Raw genomic sequence first — 19,456 nt, forward strand, 5'->3', positions numbered from 1 at the left:
TTAAATATATAAAGACCTGCTTTGTGCCCCACCATATGATCTATCCTGGAGAATGTTCCATGAGCACTAGAGAAGAATGTATATCCTTATGCTTTGGAGTGCAATGACCTATATATGTCTGTTAGGTCTAATTCAGTTTTCAAGTTGCTTAATTTCTCTATTTCCTTGTTGATCCTCTGTCTCGTTGTTCTATCTATAGAGGAGAGTGGTGTATTGAAGTCTCCTACTATTATTGTTGAAACATTTATCACTCCCTTCAGTTTTGCCATTTTTTGTCTCATGTACTTTAGAGCTCTCTCATTGGGAGCATAAACATTTATGATTGTTATATCTTCTTGGCAAATTAACCCTTTGATTAGTATATAGTGTTATTCTTAGTCTCTTATGATGTCTTTACATTTAAAGTCTACTTTGTCTGATATTAGTATAGCTACTCCTGCTTTCTTTTGCTTACAACTTGTGTTGAAAATGTTTTTTCATCCTTTTACTTTCAATCTATTTGTAACCTTTTCTCTAAGATGAGTCTCTTGTAAGCAGCATATAGCTGGATTATGTTTCTTAATCCATTCTGCAAATTGGTATCTTTTAACTGGTAAGTTTAGTCTGTTAACATTCAAAGTTATTACCGAAAAGTTATTTCTTGAATCCACCATCTTATCTTTTTTATCGGATCTATATACCCTTTTCCCTCTTTCTGTTTGGATTCTGTTTTTTTTTTTTTTTTTTTGGAGGTGTGCATGGTCTTGGAATTGAAGCCAGGTCTCCCACATGAAAGATGAGCATTCTACCATTGAACCCCCCATGCACTCTCTCTTTGGATTCTTTAAATTATCTTTAGTGGTACACTTCAATTATGTGCCCTCCTCCAGACCTCCCTCTCCTGTATTTTTTTTTCAGCCAGTAGAACTCCTTTTAGTATTTCTTGTAGGTCCAGTCTCTTGTCAAATTCTTTCTGGACTCTTTGTCCATGAAAACTTTAATCTCTTCCTCAGTTTTGAAGGGCAGTTTGACTGAGTACAGAATTCATGCCTGGAAGTCTTTCTCTTTCAGAATCTTGAATATATCATATCACTGCCTTCTTACCTCCAGGGTGCTTCTTGAGTAGTCTGAACTCAGTCTTATTTGATTTCCCTTGTATGTGTAGGTCATTTTTCTCTTTCCACGTTCAGGATTTTCTGCTTCTCTTCAATATTTTACAGACTGATTACTATGTGCCTTGGAGAAAGTCTATTTGGATTAATTCTCTTTGGCATTCATTGGGCTTCTTTGACTTGCATATTTATGTCCTTTCTGAGGTTTAGGAAGTTTTCCCCCATTATATCCTCACCTACTTTTCATAGCCCTTTACTCCTCTCCTCTGCTTCTAGGACACCAGCGATTCTCATATTTGCATGCTTCGCTTTGCCTATCATTTGATTGAGATCCAATTCAATTTTTAAAATCTTTTTTGCCATTTGCTGTTTTGAGTCTTCAAAGTCAATTATCCTGTCCTCTATGTCACTTATTCTTTCTTCTGTCTCTTCAAATATGATGTTGTGTGCCTCTAGTATGTTTTTTATTTTGTCAACGGAATCTTTCATCTCTGTGATAGTTGCTATTTTTCTATTTATTCTTTCAAATTCCTGCTTATACTCTCCTACTGTCTTCTTGATCTCCTTTATGTCATTTGCTATCCCTCTTATTTATTAAGTAAAATTGTATGAACATCTTTGATTAGTTATTCCAACATCTGTGTCTTCTCTGGTGTTTTAATTTGATCATTAGACAGGGCTATATCTGTCTGCATTGTGATATGGTTAGTGATCTTCTGCTGTCTTCGTAGCATGTAAATAACTTAATTGTTTTATTTTGGGAGTTGATTTATTTCAGTAATGTAAGGCCTTGGGGTTTGCGGGATGGTTGTACAGTAGGGAGCAGGGTATGGGGTGGGACATTCAGTGTGGTGATTTGCTTCAGGGCACATAAAGGCACAGGTCACAGACTTTATGCTGATGCTTGTGTCCATGGGTGCGCAGTAGCCAAGGAACATGTAGCTGTGTGGGTACATCAGTCTGGGATGCAAAACCCTGTTGTGTGCTGGTCTAAGGCATGGGGCCTTTTGTGCACATACACAGAGCTGTGGCATCCATCAGGTTGGCATTATGCCTTTGTGGATAGGGGGAAGATGTGACGTGGCTGCACAGGTCAGCACCTTCTCAGAGTTGGGAAGTGTGGCTGAGGGTCATGAGCATGCACGGTTCTAGGACTGCTGTAGAGTGCATTTCTCAGAGCTAAATGATGTGATTGAGGGCATGTGCACATGCATGCACTTAGAAGTGCCATAAACAGATGCAGAGAGCTCAGAGAGTGGGCAGGGTGAGGCTGTGTAACACTATGGGCAGGGGACAGGGATAGCCTGGGTATGGAGTTTAGGGCCCACAGCCTTTATGCACTCACAACAGCCTTCAGGAAACAAGCAGGGGGAGGTAGTGCTTTGGAGGGGTGCAGGAGACATGGGTTGGGCTGCACTTGGGTGGGATTGTGGGGCAAATGTGTGCACTAGGGACTGGTGAGGAGGGGGTGCCTGGAGCACGGGGAATGGGAATGGGTGACGGGATTCTGGTATGTGGGGTGTGGGGTGAATCGCTGGTCATGGGGCTGTACTGTGGAGGATAGTGCACCCAAAGAATGAAGCCTGGCTTACTTCCAAGTTCTTGGCTCGTGTCCATGCACTCCCATGGGCTCTGCACCTCTGCGCCAGGCTCCAGCTTTCTGTCTCTCATTTCCTTGGCCTCTGCAACCAAGGCCACTCTATGTGGTGCAGAAGGCTTTCCCAGGTCAGCCACACTCCCAAATCGCCTCCTCAGTCACCCTCCTGTCCTTTCTCTAACTTTTCCACCAAGCAGGACTAATCTTGAGCTACTCTATTCAGTCATCTTCCTGGAAGTCGAGATTTTTTACTACTGACTCAATCTCTTTATTTGTGTTTGGTTTTCTGAACAATTCATGTGGTATGCATGTTTCTAAGAATTTGTCCCTTTCTTCTAGCTTATCTAATTTTTTGGCATACAGTTGTTCAGAGTATCATCTTATAGTCAAGTTTCATATCTGTGTGGTTGTTGGTAATGTCCCCCCTTCAATATTGATTACAGTTTTTTTGTATCATCTGTTTTTCTTTTTTACTCTAGCTAATGTTATCTTGATTTTATTGATCTTTTCAATGAACCAACTTTTGGTTTCATTAATTCTCTTTAATGTGATATTATATTTTAAATTTCATTTCTCTCCAGTGTAATCTCTATTTTCTTCTGTTCATTTGGGTTGTTTCATCTTCCTTTTCTACTTATTGTAGTTCTTTCTTTATTAGAGATGTTGGGCATTTGCAGAAAAATCAAGCATAAAATAAGGATTCTGTCACACCACACCACCACCAAAACCTTGCATTGCCATGGAATATTACTTAAAATAGATAGAACATTTTTTAGTTGTACTATTAATTAAATTCCTTGGTATAAGTTAGGGGTTCACTGTTTGTGTAGAATACTTCCATATTACCATATATAAAATCTAACATTTCCCCTTTTAGTCATATTCAAATAAATATTCCAGTGCTGTACAGCATTCCTATTTGTAATGATCAAAAGGTTTGGTAATGGATAGTGGTGAGGGTACCAAAACATTGTGAAAATAAAAAAAAAACAACACTGGCTGCATTATTTTACAATGCTACTAGTAATAGACGAGTGTTCCAATTTTTCCACATTTTCTCAAACATGTTATTTTCAATTTCATTAATTGCAATGGGTGTTAAATGATATCCCATTGTTGTTTTGATTTACATTTCCCTCATGGCTAATGATGTTGAGCATCTTTTCAAGTGCTTTCTGACCATTTGAATATCTTCTTTAGAGAGATGTCTGTTTGGATCATTTGCTCATTTTTAATTGGGCTGTGTGCTTTTTGTTGTTAAGTTGAAGGATTTCTTTATATATTCAGAATATTAAACCTTTATCAGAGGGCTTCTGAATAAAGCCCTCTCTGTCACAAAAGTTTTTAATTTTGAGGAGCTCCCATTTCTCAATTTTTTCTCTGTTTTTTTTTTGTTGGTGTAAAATCTAAGAAACCACTGCTTAACACAAGGTTCTGAAGATGCTTCCCTATATTTTCTTCTAGGAGTTTGATAGTTTTAGCTCTTATATTTTAATCTTTGTTCCATTTTGTGTTGATTTCTATATAAGTGAGATAGAGTTCCTCTCTTTTTTTCTTTTTTAAGAAATCTTGATTTGTTTTCCCAGCACCATTTGTTGAAGAGAATTCTTTCCCAATTGAGTGGCCTTTGCCTTTTGACAAAAAGTCAGTTGGCCATCAATGTGAGAATTGATTTCTATGCTCTCAGTTTGATTCAGTTGGCCCAGATTGCTGTGCATGTGCTATTATCATGCTATTTTACTGTGGCTTTGTAAAAAGTTTTCAAATACAGAACTTTGAGTCATTCAAATTATTCTTCTTTTTCAAGATGATTTTAGCTATTCACAGCCCAGTCCCTTTCATATAGATTTGATAATATGCTTTTCAATTTCTCCAAAGAAGATTGTTGGAATTTTGATTGGGAGTGCACTGAGTATAAATTGCATTGGGTAGGGCTGACATTTTTATTATATTTAGTCTTTCAATTCATGAATGTGGAATGTCATTCCATTTATTTAGGTTTTCTTTTATTCCTTTTCAGAATGATTTATGATTTTTCATGTACAAATCCTTTACATTCTTGGTTAGATTTATTCCTTTTATTTGTTATTGTGAGTGGATTTTTTTCCTTTTTCTTTTTTCTTAATGTTCATTGCTTATACATAGAAACACTACTCACTTTTTTTTGTTTTTTTGTTTTTTCTGGAGAACTTACTTTTATTCTTATAGTTTTATACTAGGAAGTCAACATTTAATTTAAATATCCATTGCTCACAACTGATTTATAAAAAAATTTTAATCCTTAAACCATTTATCAACATCCTATGACTCCAAATTTTATTTATCACTCTCCTTCAAGTCTGAAGAAAATGATTAATCACGTTGCACAGACAACACAGTCCCACTGACATAACATTTAGTCTGAAGTCCTACACTCATATCAGAATTAATAACAGCCAGTATCAAACTGGCCTGAAACCTGATTGTGTTCCTGGCTCAGGATATCTGTAATAAATTTGTAAATCCATACTAAAACACAAAAATAAACTAGGGTGTGTATATGTTATAAAAAACTTTTCACAGTAGAGTAAAATTAACATTAAAATTTTATCAAATTTCAACCACATTATGCTGTTTTATCCAATTAACTTTCAAAATGCCTGATTGCGAATCAATTGCAAAGTAGGATCTTTTTCTTTTTTGTTTGCTCAGCATTTCAAAATGGTCACAGAATTAATACAACTTTTCAAATGTCAAAAGTATGCTATACATATTGCACTTTTCTGTTAGACTGGGCTATATCTTCCACATGGTAAGATACCAAAACTACTGAATAAAATACACTTTTTAATCAATAAGTACTTGATTAAGTTCCCTGAAATTATCAAAATCATTACCAAAATCTTCCAGGATTTTGTAAGATTTGATTCCTTAAACTATAGCTTTAAAGTTTAACTTAAGGAGGGAAAAAACCCTCATGTATTTGACTTTCTATGTCCTTTTTTGGCCCTTCAGTGACCAAAGAGGATTTTAAACAAATTATGCTTCATGTTTCCTGGCTTAATTATAATAAAAAGCTATAATTTCTATTATCCAAATTAAAATTAAAAAATTATACTAATTAAAAAGCTATTAATTTTGAAACATCTATGTATATATGTCTGTAGGTCCCCTTAGAACCTTTCCAAAGTTTTATAATCAAGAGATTTTAATCAATGTGTTACAATCAATTTAAATAAAGAAAAAAATTATTTTGCAAAAATGAAATCACCTCCCAATATGCTTGACAGAAACAAGCTATTCATTTTCATTTGTGTTCCACTGAAGACATTACAGAAATCTGTCCAATGGTTTATTTCCAAGTGGTCCACTACGGAATTCTTCGGAATGTTTTAAGATTGCCTGTAGCTAGAGTTCTGACTTCCATTTGGACCCTGCTCTCCTTCACTGTTTGGAGGTGGTTTTGGTTTTGGCATCTTACTAAGAATAGTTGCCATCTCTTTTCTCTCATCAAAATTCTTCAAAATTCAAATTCTCATTCAAATTCTTCAAAACTGCTCATACAGTTTTAAAATAACCCTGATTATTTCCAAAATCTTCTCCATATCCACAGAAAGCTCAGCAAACCACTGTCTGGCATCTTTCTGCTGTACAACACAGGCTACATGTAGGCAAGCTAAAGCTATCATGAAAGGACGATACAGTAGGCAAAGATCGTTCTGTAGGTATCATTCACTATCCTCCATGCAAGGGGAAGCAACATGTCTTCTTGGCCCATGTCCTGCACATACTGGAGCAAAGGTCTATAAGGATGATACACTATCAAGCAACAATCCATTAGTTCTAAAAGATAGAATTCACATTCTAATATATGGTTCATCCTATAAGGAAATTCCTTTGGAAAGGCATATGAAAATCTAGTTTTTAATACAGAAGTAGCAGCAGAAATCAATCTTGTATTTGAAACTACTCCAAATTCCTCTACTTTGGATGCCAAAAACACACATGTAGGAGCCATTAATACAGGATCTATACTTTTCAAAGAATACCTGGCATAAAATCTCTTGAAATAGACTGTAGCAGTGGCAATAACTTGTCTTAATTTAAGATGTTCACCTAATGCTTGGATAACATTTGTAAAAAATATTTGTAATTTCCAATATTCCTCTTCTGAGAGAAACTTTAAGTCCTTTTGGCGCTCCTTCAGCAGATCTTGCTTATCCAAAATCCATTGCAAATAGTGGGAGCTCTGCCAAAAGTTCCCAGCTATGGAACACAGCTTGCCCTGATAAAAAAACACCAGCCGGCGGAGCGGCCCGCGGAGCGACCATAGACCCAGCCCGCCGGGTAACCGCACTCTTCTATCTGATCAGCTCGGCTCCGCTCCGCGGCGGCTACGGCAAGAGGAAGAGGACGGCACCTTGTTCTCATAGATGCCGGCCGACAACATGCTGCTCTCACACTACTCACTTTTGAGTGTTGATCTTTTACCCCACCACTTTCCTGAATTCATTTATTAGCTCTCAGAGCTTTGTTGTGCATTTTTCAAGACTTTCTATTTATAGGATCATGTTATCTGCATATAAAAAATTATTTTCCCTTATCAATTTTGATACCATTTATTTATTTCCTTGCTTAATTGCTTGAACAAGAATTTCCAGCACCATGTTCAACAACAATAATGACGTTGTACATCTTTTTCTTGTTCTTGATTTCGGAGACAGCTTTCAGATATTTACCAATAAGTAGAATGTTAGCTCTGTGTTTTCCTTATATGCCTTTTATTATGTTAACTAAACTTACTTCTCTTTCTAGTAGTCTAAGTATTTTTTTTTTGGGAAAGAGTGCTGCATTTTGTAAAATGTGTTTTCTGTATTAATTGAAATTATGATGTGTTTTTTCCCTCATTGTGTTAAGTTGACGTGTACATTAATCGATTTTCTTCTATTGAACCAACCCTGAATTTCAGGACAAATCCCACTTGATTGTGTGTATAATTCCTTTAATATGCTGTTGGGTTAGGAGGACTTATGTTTTGTTAAGGAAAATCTATTTCTTCTTTTTTAATATTAACATTTAGCATCTATAAATTTCCTTCTCAGCATTGCCTTTGCTGAATCCCATAGGTTTTATTTACTGTATTTTTCTTTTTCTATCTCCAAACATTTTATTTCCTTTGTCAATTTTTCTTTATCTTATTGGTTATTTAAAACACTTGTAATTTTTTCACTTTTTTCTCTTTTATTCCTTTCTGGCATCATTGTGTTGCAGTCAGAGAAGACACATTGATAGATTTCAACATTTTTGAATTTGACACTTTTTATGAACTAATATATGATCTATCTTTGAGGATGATCCATATGCACTAGAGAAGGATGTGTACGTTGTTGCTTTTTGGAGAAGTGTTGTTGATATAACTGTTAAATATATTTGGTTTATAATATTGTTGAAGACTTCTATTTCTTTACTGATCTTTTGTCTAGATGTTCTATTATTGAAAATAGTTTTTTTGAAGTATCTTACTATTATTGTAGAGCTGTCTTTCCCTCCCTTCAAATCTGTCAAAATTTTATTCACTTATTTGGGGTCTTTGTTGTTAGGTGCAGATACATTTATAAATGTCATTACTTATTGAGTATCATCACTTTATTCACCCCTACTAAGATTTAGACTTAATGTCTATTTTGTCTGATATTAGTATAGCTACCCCAACTCTCTTTTGCTTACTATTCTAGTAAATCAGGCAACATTTTCACTTTCATGTCCAATCTACTTTCATCTTTGAATTTAAGTATCTTGCAAACAGCATATATTTACTTCATTTTTAAAATCCAATCACCTATAAAGAAACTTATCCCAAGGTGTACATGAAGTTCAGGAATCTATGGTTTTTTTTCAAGCCTGGGTCTTTTCCTGGCTTGTTACTTTCGATGTTAAGTATTTCCCAGCTTATGGGAGTTCAATTGCTCTCTCTTAAAGTTTCTTCCCTTCCCCAGGTGCTTTATTTCATGACTTAAAGCAGTTAATCCTTTGCTCTAGGCCACTTTAACTTAATTGTTTTTAATATTCTTTGCTGTTGCAAGCTCTTCTGCCTACAGGGCAAATTCTAGGAGTGCAAGCCAGAGAGCAGTTTCCTGATTCAGTCTTTCAGGCTACCAACAAACGGATGGCCACTGTCATACAAGCACCCCCATATGTCCATACGGATTGTTAAGCTTCCTCTGGAACAGAGTCAGGGACTCAAAATGGAAGCCTAAGCTGCCCTCGTACTTAACTTGGAGGGATGGGAAATGGCAAGGGCTGAACAAGCTATTTTGAAAATTTTCAACTCTGTATTTCTTTATTCATGCCTTGCCAAGTTTCTGAAACACTTTAACTGTTCTGGAGTTTTGAGGAAGATGGCTCTTCCAGTTTGTGTTAGTTATTCAAAAATTCTGTAATGAAATGGAATCCTCAAGCATCTTACAACACTGTCTTCATTGAATGGAAGCCAAAAGTTTTTAATTTTGAGAAGTCCAATTTGTTTATGTTTTTCTTTCTTTCCTTGTGCTTTAGGTGTCATATCTAAGAGAAAATTGGTAATTCAAGGTCACAAACAATTATTTCTATGTTTTTCTCCATGCATCTTATAATTTTGGCTCTTACTTTTAAGCATTTGATCCATTTTGAATTAATTATATATGTGGTGTAAGATGAGGATCCAACTTCAAACCTTTTATATGTCTATACAATTTGTTCAGGCCCAGACTGAATTCACGCAGAGTGTGGTCTGGTGCTGTCATGATATTAAAAACATGTCAGACACAGAAGTAGACACAGATTTATTGGGACTTAGGAATAGAAGTTTTTTGGTGGCAATGAATTCAAAGGTTTAGTGCTCCACAAGGGGCAGGGAGGTGCAAGGAGTAATATATGATTTTAGAACAAAGACATTCCATATATTATGAGAACATTGTGTCTCTAGTATAATCATTAAAGGGGCCTACAATCTGATGTTTTACTAAGATTACTGTTTAAGGCTAAGAAACAAACAATGCCATTTTTGCAGTTTTGGTTACATTCTTCCCCCTCTGAGGAGATTGTTCACCTTCTTTTTTTTTTTAACATGGGCAGGCACCAGGAATCGAACCTGGGTCCTCGGGCATGGCAGGCAAGCACTCTTACCTGCTGAGCCACCGTGGCCCGCCCTGTTCACCTTCTTGACCTTTGTCCTTGGTTTGTTGCAGGTCATTTAGGAGGTTGCCACATTCCACTCCCCATAACAGGCTGCATTGACCACAGAATAAAAACTGTATCCATATACCACTGCAACAATATAAAAGATAACAGATAGTAATAATCCAACACATAGGGCCGATAATCTTATAAAGACATGTCACCAAAGCTGAGTTAGAGAGTTAAACCAAATATAAAGGGGGTTGGTAGATAACTGATTGATACTGTGTATGTGCTCTCACATATGATTTAAGGTTTGTGAAGCATTATGTGAGTGATCAGGAATATATACACAACATTGTATATTTATAAGGGCACAAGTTCCATCTTGTGCCACAGTTAAAATGTCTAAAACCATTCTACTTTGTAAGACTACTTTCTGTAATTGTGCGGTTTATAATTTAACAAAGATACTGATAATTTAGCTTCATTAAACAAATGAACTGTGTCAGTAGCTAAGGCTGCTATATGCTTTTTGGTAAGGTTTGCAGCTCCTCCTGGGGCAAGAATAGCTAAAGGATAAAACCATGATAGGGTACATTTCACCTGACATCTAGATTTAGTCATTTCTTAATTGCTATGAGTGCATAACAAAGAATCATATAATGTGGCAGTGACATTCACCTGTATAGTATGCTATCCAATTGTGAGGCAAGTAAGGCCATCCATATTGTTCACAAGTCCATAGCCTTCCCATGGGGGAAGACATATGCTCCATGTCTGTTGGACGCACTTTGCCATTGGAAAAGGCTATTATTTTGCAGCTTAAAGGCAAAATTGTACATTTCTGAGGGTAACCACCCCATGACTTGATTCCCATTAAATGTTCCATGTAAACAGGAACAATACAGCCTGAGGTTATTGCTTCCACTGTCTGCCATCTTTTCCCCTCACATACAGCATAACTTAATATAGGCCCAGGCTTATTTACTTCACATGGGAAAAATATAAGCCTAAGTCTCATTAGAAGATGGTAATTGGATTTCAGTCTTAAAAGACAAAGTCTCGGGCGGGCCGCGGTGGCTCAGCGGGCAAAGTGCTTGCCTGCCATGCCGGAGGACCTCGGTTCGATTCCCGGCCCCAGCCCATGTAAAAACAAACAAACAAACAAAATATAATAAAAAATAAGAAAATGTTTAAGATGTTTCCCTTTCTTCCTCCCATCCTTCCTTCCTTCTCTGTCTTTCCTTCCCTTCCTCCCTCTCTCTTTAAAAAAAAAAAAAAAAAAAAAAAAAAAAAAAAAAAAAGACAAAGTCTCAATCCAGATTTATTAGTATGCAGAATTCTGCCACATCAATAGAATGTTCCACATTGTCCAGTAAGTATCAGTTATGGTCCAGAGAAGACCTGTAGCACTTGAAGATGACAAGTCCATGCATATCCAATATTGGGTTAGATTGTGGGCATAAGTTACTGCTGAAGCCCACCATATAAAGGTATTTGCTAAGGCACACTGTGCAAAAAGAAAGATTATTTTGTGGAAAAAAATAAGGAAAACAAGGGGTAAATCTTGTTAATAATATACATGCAAGAGTTCTATTGATAGATTGTAAGGTATCAGGCAGAAGGACATGGTGGGGAAGTTTTAAATACCAGATTATTTCCCCTCAGTAAATCTTGAGATCCTCCACCATGATATCAATCTTTTAGTCTTGGCATAAGAAGGCTCCACATAGTTATACATAAGGTTCCCATGGGAATAGGAGTCCCTGGATTGGTGACACAATTTTTAACAGGTATTTTTTGTATAAATTGTCACTGTGTTAGAACATTTTGGGTGACTCCTAGTCTCCATGAGCTTAAGCTTCACAACTGGTATGGCTGCACAGGCCAACACCAAAGCCAAAGGACCTCATTTCCCCCAGTTTGCATGGTATGAGGCATAGGTAACAATAAATCATTATTATTCCCCTTTTTCAGGCTGTAAAGCAGCTGACCATTTATTTTGTATCTTTAGCATTTGCATCATTCCTGCCATTAGCATTTTGGCAGGAGCGGGGCTTCAGCCCTGGTGTAGAGTTTAGGTGAGTTAGGGCCTGATAAAGCCTTTTAGTCCATTGTTGTAGGGATTTCTTACTACCCTTCCACTGTCCCTTTAAGTGGTCATTCATTCTTTCTACAAGACCTGCACCTGTGGGGTTATAGGGTAGATGAAAAGTCCACATTACATCATAGTCCATATCCCATACTTGGGTAATTTGTCTGGCAAAAGGAGTTTCCTGATCACTGTCTATTTGTGCAGGTACCCCGTAGAGAGTGCTTGCCTTTCTAGACAATGTATGGTGGTTCACTGATTAGTTCTTCCCACCAGAAAAACTAACAGAAATCCCATGGCAGTATCTACTGTGGTGAATGCATGCCTTGCCCCTTTTGAGAGCTTAAGGGGACAAATGTAGCCCACTTGTCAATGGGTTATTGAAACCTATGATTGGCTGATTTTTCCTGTCTGGTGGGGCATTGGCATGGTCATTACAGGGAACAAGATGGGCACTCCCATGTGATATTTATAAATTGTTGCATGATGGGTAGCTGGAACTGCTGGGCTAAATGTCATAATGTTTGATACCATTGGTGTCTGTCCTTTTGATGAAGCCACTTGGCTGTTTCTTCAGTTTCAGTAGTGTGACTCCAGGCTTGAACAAATGTGTCTGCCTCAACATTCCCAGGTAGCATGATATGAGTGAGGGCAGGGAATTGATAGCAGTCACTTTTCATTGCTGGCAGGAATCCCGTATGTCTCACCACAGCTCTAATCCCCATAAAGGGCTAACTATAACACCCGGTATCCTTGTTTCCAAGTTGCCATCCAGCTTATGAGGTCTTTGTAAACAGCCCAGCTGTTGGTAGATAGTTTGCATGTCTCCTAGTCTGTGCACTTTTACCATCCATATGGTTCTTAATTGGTCCAATTGACTGCTTTGTGTAGCACCAATCTCTCATGATATACTGTCAGTAATGGGTTGTACCATGATTGTGGATCCATCAGTATACCAAGAAGACTCTGGAATTGTTCCCGTCCCCACTACAGTGGGTACTTCAACAGCTATTTCAAGTGCAACAATTTTAGCTGTCGAATCTTCTACAGATGACACTGGCCCTAAAATTTCATGCATCTCTGTGCTAAGAGGCTGGTATTGAAAACACTGTGTTGCTACAAGTAAGCTTTCCACTTTGTTAAGGTACTTAATTATGAACTTCCAGAGTATGGCTTATTGGCTATGTCTGTAATACACCCCTGTACAGGGAGGGCAGTCCTCAAGGTGACAGGACATTTCTGTGTCAGAACTTCCACTTGCAATGGATAATTATACACAGCACATAGTTGCTTTTCTAAGGGACTATATCTCAATTCTTCTCCTTTCCACAATTGTGAGTAGAACCCTAAGGGTACTGCTACAAACCCCACCCAAAACCAATGTCAGTGCAAGCCACATATAACTAATAGGGTAAATCAGGATCTACCCCATTAGAACTTGTGCCTGTGCTATTGCCCTTTTCACTTTTTCAAAAGCAGCCTGCTTGGGGTCATCCCATTCCCAAGTGTGACCTTTTCTAATTATCATGTAAAATGGTTTTTAATATTTGAACTAAGTAGGGAAAGAAAGTTCTCCCATATCCTAGTAGTCCTAGAAAGGCTGTTAATTGATTTGCAGTATGTGGTATAGGAAAATATTGCACCTTATCAGTTATGGCAGAAGAAATAGTTTTTGTCTTCCCTAACCATAAAGCACCCAAAAACTTGACAGAGCAGCCAGGACCTTGTAGCTTATAGTGATTGATTGTGCATCCCTGGCTCTTAAGATGGGTTATTAATGTTTCTGACACTTCTTTTAGTTCTGAAAGACAATTACTAGTTAACATATTATCTTCATTATAATAAAATAAAGGCACAAATTTGGGTTTCTCCCAGTTGGTCAAGTCTTTTGTCACTAGGCAATGACAAAAGTTTGTGCCATGTAAATAGCCTTGTGAAATCATGGTGAAAGTCCTTTGTCATCCTTCCCAGGTGAGGGCAATAGCAAGTTGACTTGTTTTACCTAAGGAAATACTGAAGAAAGCATTAGCTAAATCTAAAAAAAAGATAATGAAATAAATTAGTGTTAATTTCATGTAGTAAAGAGGCAATGTTTGGAACTGCTGCATAAAAGGTGATATTACTTTAATTTATATTAATCTACTGTCGTGTCATGTTTTGTCAGGTTTTCATGCTGGTCATACAGCTATTAGAGGGGCTATGGGTTGGTATTAATAATCCCACTCTTTGTAGCTCCTTAATTGTTGCAGAAATCCTTTGATGTTCTCCCAGGATCTTATATTGTTTAGTGGCTACAATTCACTGAGGTTGCAGCACTTTTACAGGGGACCATTTAGCCTGCTGCGTTAAGACCACTTTCACTACTCTACTTAGAGGTGAAATTATTCTATGGTAGTTTGTAATGTGCAATTTAAGAGAAGATCAGCTCCTAATATATATGTGGGTAAAGGAGAAATATGTGCATTGTATTCTGGGGGGGGAGGCAAATCTCCCAATTTGCAAAATCAAATTGTGCTATTTTCCCCCATAGCTGTCTATGGCCAGCATGGGTCCATTAAATTGAGCTACATTTCCATAAAATAAAGTATATTTGGCCCCAGTATCTACTAGGGCTGACTCACTGTTAGTAGGGGGACAGGTAAATAGTTAATTCTACTGAAGTTTCCCATCCCCGGAGGCCCTGGTTATCACCCACCTGGGAAACTTGACCACTCCCATAGGGGAGAGAAAGATTTTCAAGTCTCCTTTGAGGGTGCATTGTGATAGATGCTAGCTTTCTCATTTCCATCTCAGTTAATATTACACCCACAGCTGTATCTTATAGTCATAAAAGCCAGTCAGATAACAGCTCCCTGGTTTTCTGTCTATAACACTCCCTGAGGTCACCTAATTCAGTGGCAGCATAATCTCTCATGGTAACATGGAGTTTCTGCTCAGGAGGTTGTAAATTCTGATGTTCCACCCTGGCAGGTCACTCCTGTGTTGTTTTTATTTTTTGCTGTAGTGCTGGCCATACTTGCCAGGGGGCACCTATTTCTCCACTTCTGATACTTCTTCCCTTTCCTCCTCTTCATCCCCAGATGAAGAATCTGTAGGAGCCCAAGATTCCCATAGAATTAGTTTTTATTCTCTAGACTGAACCATTCCCATTTCACTTCAGTGCCAAAATCCATAGCCACTAAAACAAATAAGAATGAGATAATTCTTTTTGTCTTCCACACAATTAAAATGGGAAAGGAAGTGGAGATGGGAAGATTGGGCCAAGAAAATGTGACATAAATATATTAGATAGCTCTTGGACTTACTGTTTCTACTTGGTAGACCTGGAAGTTTTATGAGATGGAATTCCAAAAACAGCACCTAATTTTGCTGATCCTAGTATTTTAGCCTCCTTTATGTTTATTGAAGTCATAGTCTAGTTTATACTAAGCCCTGCTGAATCCAAGGCAGTTAACAGAAGTGGCAGTTTATGAGTGGCCACTATTTCTTCTTTGCTTATTATTCCATGTAAAATTTCTCTTCTGAAGTGACTCTTGGTAATTCATATTAATCTGGAAAATCATTTTTTTCAGATTCTCGAATTTGTTGGCATAAATTTGATTGAAGTTATTTCTTGCAGTCCTCTGTATGGGTCTGGTTACTCCCCTATTACAATTTCTTATATCGTGTATTTGTGTTTGCCTCTTTATTTCTCTTTAAAGTTTGATAATTGTTTGTTCTGTCTTTCTTTCAGAGAACTAGTGCTGAATATATTTATTGGTTATATTTTCCTGCTTTCCAATTTATTAATTTCTATATTTATCTTTATAATTATTATTTATTATTTCTTTATATATTCAGCATAGAGTTGATTTTGCTTTTTGAGCCAAATTAAGAATGCTTTTCTCAATAGGTAGATGAGTTTAGCCTATTTACATTCATGGTTATAAAATGTATGTCACTCTTACAATGTAATAGTAGGGTGCATATGGGGAAAATACACCTGATGTAAACTATGGATTATAGTTAATAGTAATATTGTAATAGGCTTTCATCAATTGCAACAAAGATAACATACCAATGCTAAGTGTCAATGGTAGGGGTATAAGGGGTATGGAGTTTTTCTTTTTGGAGTAAAGAAATCTCATGGTGATGGATGCACACCTCTGAGATGATACTGTGAGCCATTGATTACACACTTTGAATCAATTGTATGGTGTATGAGTATATCTCAATAAAGCTGCTTTTAAAAAAAGATACTTTGGACCTTAGTTCTATCCTCATAACTTTTTGTTTTCATTTGTGTTGCTTCCTTGATTTACAATTTTTTATTCCTTCTAATAGTTTTTGTCTTAATAATTACATGTATAACTATAACTTTACATAATCTGCTTAATTTTCTATTTCCTTAAAAGGGCCAATTGAGTCCCTACTACAAGCACAAATGGCATTGTGGTGTTATTATATTTCCTATTCTCTTGTCTCCTCCTTCCTTTCTATCACCCAATTTTAGCATATAGTATTATTAGTTTTAACCCTTATATTTTGAATGTTTCTGTAATCTATTGAGCTGTGAATGCTAACTTTTGACCACTAGTAAAATATATAAGGAAATAAGAGTACAGATTTCCTCCCACCTTCTTGTCCATTTTCCTTCAAATTGTATTTATTATATTTCTACATTGTCATTCTGCTTTTCAACCATAATCTTTACAATTGTTTTAGTCACTACATCCATTAAATTCATTGAAAATGCAATGCCAGTGTTTTTTTTGTCATACTCCATCTTTTAGTTGGCTGAACTTCTTATTCATATATATATATATATATATTGGCATGGGCAGGCTCTGGGAATCAAACAAAGTCTCCAGCATCGCAGGTAAGAACTCGGCCACTGAGCTGCCATTGCCTGCCCCTATTCCAATATTTTTATTTTTATTTTTATTTTTATTTTTATTTTTATGTTTATTTTTTAACTTTTTTATTTTATAGTATAACATATATATATAAAGCAAAGCAATAAAAAGGCAATAGTTTTCAAAGCACTATTCAAAAAGTGGCTACAGGATAGATCCCAGAGTTTGTCATGGGCTACCATATGACCCTCTCCTATTTTTCCTTTTAGCTGCTCCAGAATATAGGAAGCTAGAGGGCTAAAATACTTTTTTATCATCACAATCGACTTTTTTCCTTCTTTTTTGTGAGCAATAACATACATACAAAAAAGCAATAAATTTCAAAGCACAGCACAATTGAAAACAATCAATTAATTGTAGACCAAATTTCAGACTTTGATGTGGGTTACAATTTCCCAATTTTAGGTTTTTACTTATAGCTGCTCTAAAATACTGGAGACCAAAAGAGATATCAATTTAATGATTCAGTATTCATATTCATTTGTTAAGTCTTATCTTCTATGTACAATTACACCACCACCTCTGATCTTTCCATACCTCTTTTTGGGATTGTTTGGGCTATGGAAATTCCAAATTTTTAATATTGGAAATGTCTGTCACTAATATGGGGTAGGAAGATGGAACTATCTGATGTTCTGGAGAGGCTGGGCTAGGTTTCAAGACTTATCTGGACCAGGGACCCACCTGTAGGTTGCAGGTTTCTGGAAAGTTATTGTAGTGCATGGAACCCTTGTGGAATCTTATATATTGCACTAGGTATACTTTAGAATTGGCTGGAATGGTCCTGTTTGGGGGTTGGCAGGATATGATAGGTAGCAAGGTCTAACTGAAGCGTACATAGGAGCAACCTCCAGAGTAGCCTCTCAACTCTATTTGAATTCTCTCTGCCACTGATAGTTTATTAATTGCACTTTTTTCCCCCAGTTTTGGTCAGAATGCAATTGTTGATTCCATGGTGCCAGGTCTGTATTCATCCCTGGGAGTCCTCTCCCACATTGCCAGGGAGATCTTCACCCCTGGATGTCATGTCTCATATAGGGGGAGAGCAATGATTTTACTTGCAGAGTTGGGCTTAGAGAGACTGAGGCCACATCTGAGCAACCACAGAAGTCCTGCAGAAGCAATTTTTAGGCATGCCTATATGTAGTCTAAGCTTCTCCACTATCTACATAAGCTTCAAAAGAGTAAGCCTTGTGATTGAGGGCATGGCCTATTGATTTGTGTGTCCTTAATGTTTGACACTGTATCAGGAAATTCCCTGATGGTAAGGTTTAATAATTCCATAGTCTTTCTCCCTTCCCTTGGGGACTTTGCCAATACTTTATGATTATCTGCTTAATACACTCTAGGATGTTCCCAGGCATTATAATAATCTATACAGGATTAAAAGACATCTTTCTTATTCTGTGTTTCCTGTGTTTCAGTTGTTAAAATGAGCTATACAAACAGGTTGAATTAGATTATGCACTGCAGAAAATTTCAATTCCAGATCAAGTAAACCTTTCTTCCATTGGTCTCAAAGAGTATGTGTGGTTATAAAATGCAGACAATGTCTTCCTTACTCCTATGTTCTGAATTACTTTAACCCCAACTTGTTTGAATTCATTCTTATCTCTAAATATCAGGCTACATATATACAACAGCCTCTCAAGATCCAGAAATAAGTCACCACTCCAGAATTTATGTGTCTCCTCTAAAAGCCTACAATATAGGTCCCTGCTTTCTTATAAGCATTTTCTAAAGGTGACAATACCATTGTTGTTTTTTGATTCTGGCTTATTATGTCTTAATGAATGGCCTGCATGTTCATTCACATCATTACATGCTTCACGACATTCTTCCTTTTTGTAGTAGCACAACCTTCATTCATACATATACACCATCATTCGCCAATCTACTTCTCCATCAGTGCATCCTTCAGCCACCTGCATTCTTCAGGCATCATGTACAAGGCCCAAAGTCTACAGCCCATCAACATTTTCAATTTTAGATCATTTCATTGTTCACAAGAGACAGAAAACTAATAAACACACACTCACCAAATAGGAAATCTAAACCTCTTCTTAACTCTTATCATTTACTTCTGCTGTTGCAGTGGTAGTGCTGATGATTTCCTTTTGAATATAGCTCATACCATGCAACAGCAGTTTCCCCCATACCCTTGACTTAAACACTCTTTATACAAGAATCATATCTTTGATGAATTCTTATCAGAACTCATTCATATTTCTAGTGTGAGTCAGTGGGACACATAGGTCTATACAACCCCTTTCAATCTTGTTCATCTTCTATATGGTAACATTACTTCTAGACTTACTAGAGAATCATCTTTATTTCTATTCCCTTACATTGGAGGTCACCCTCATTAGCTACCAGTTCACTCATCTCTAGCGTCTATGTATCTCTAAGTTCCCTATATTCTGTATTATAAACCTCTGATTATATCTTTATGCTGGTCATAAAAGTGGAATCATACAGTATCTGTCCCTTTGTGTCTGGCTAAATTCACTCAACATTATATCCTCAAGGCTCATCCATTTTGCCATGTGCTTCAGGACATCATATTGTCTTAGTGCTGCATAATATTCCACATTTTGTTGATTCACTGGTATGTTGATGGACATTTGGTTTGTTTCTATCTGTA

At 36.8% G+C, this 19,456-nt stretch overlaps 1 pseudogene; it reads right to left on the reverse strand.

The window, feature by feature from the left end:
* Positions 1 to 5,798: 5,798 nt before the first annotated feature.
* LOC143671594 (cyclin-C pseudogene) lies at positions 5,799 to 6,998 on the reverse strand (annotated as a pseudogene).
* Positions 6,999 to 19,456: the final 12,458 nt, after the last annotated feature.

Source organism: Tamandua tetradactyla, chromosome X (genome assembly GCF_023851605.1).
Source record: "Tamandua tetradactyla isolate mTamTet1 chromosome X, mTamTet1.pri, whole genome shotgun sequence".
In the NCBI taxonomy this organism is placed as follows: Eukaryota; Metazoa; Chordata; class Mammalia; order Pilosa; family Myrmecophagidae; genus Tamandua; species Tamandua tetradactyla.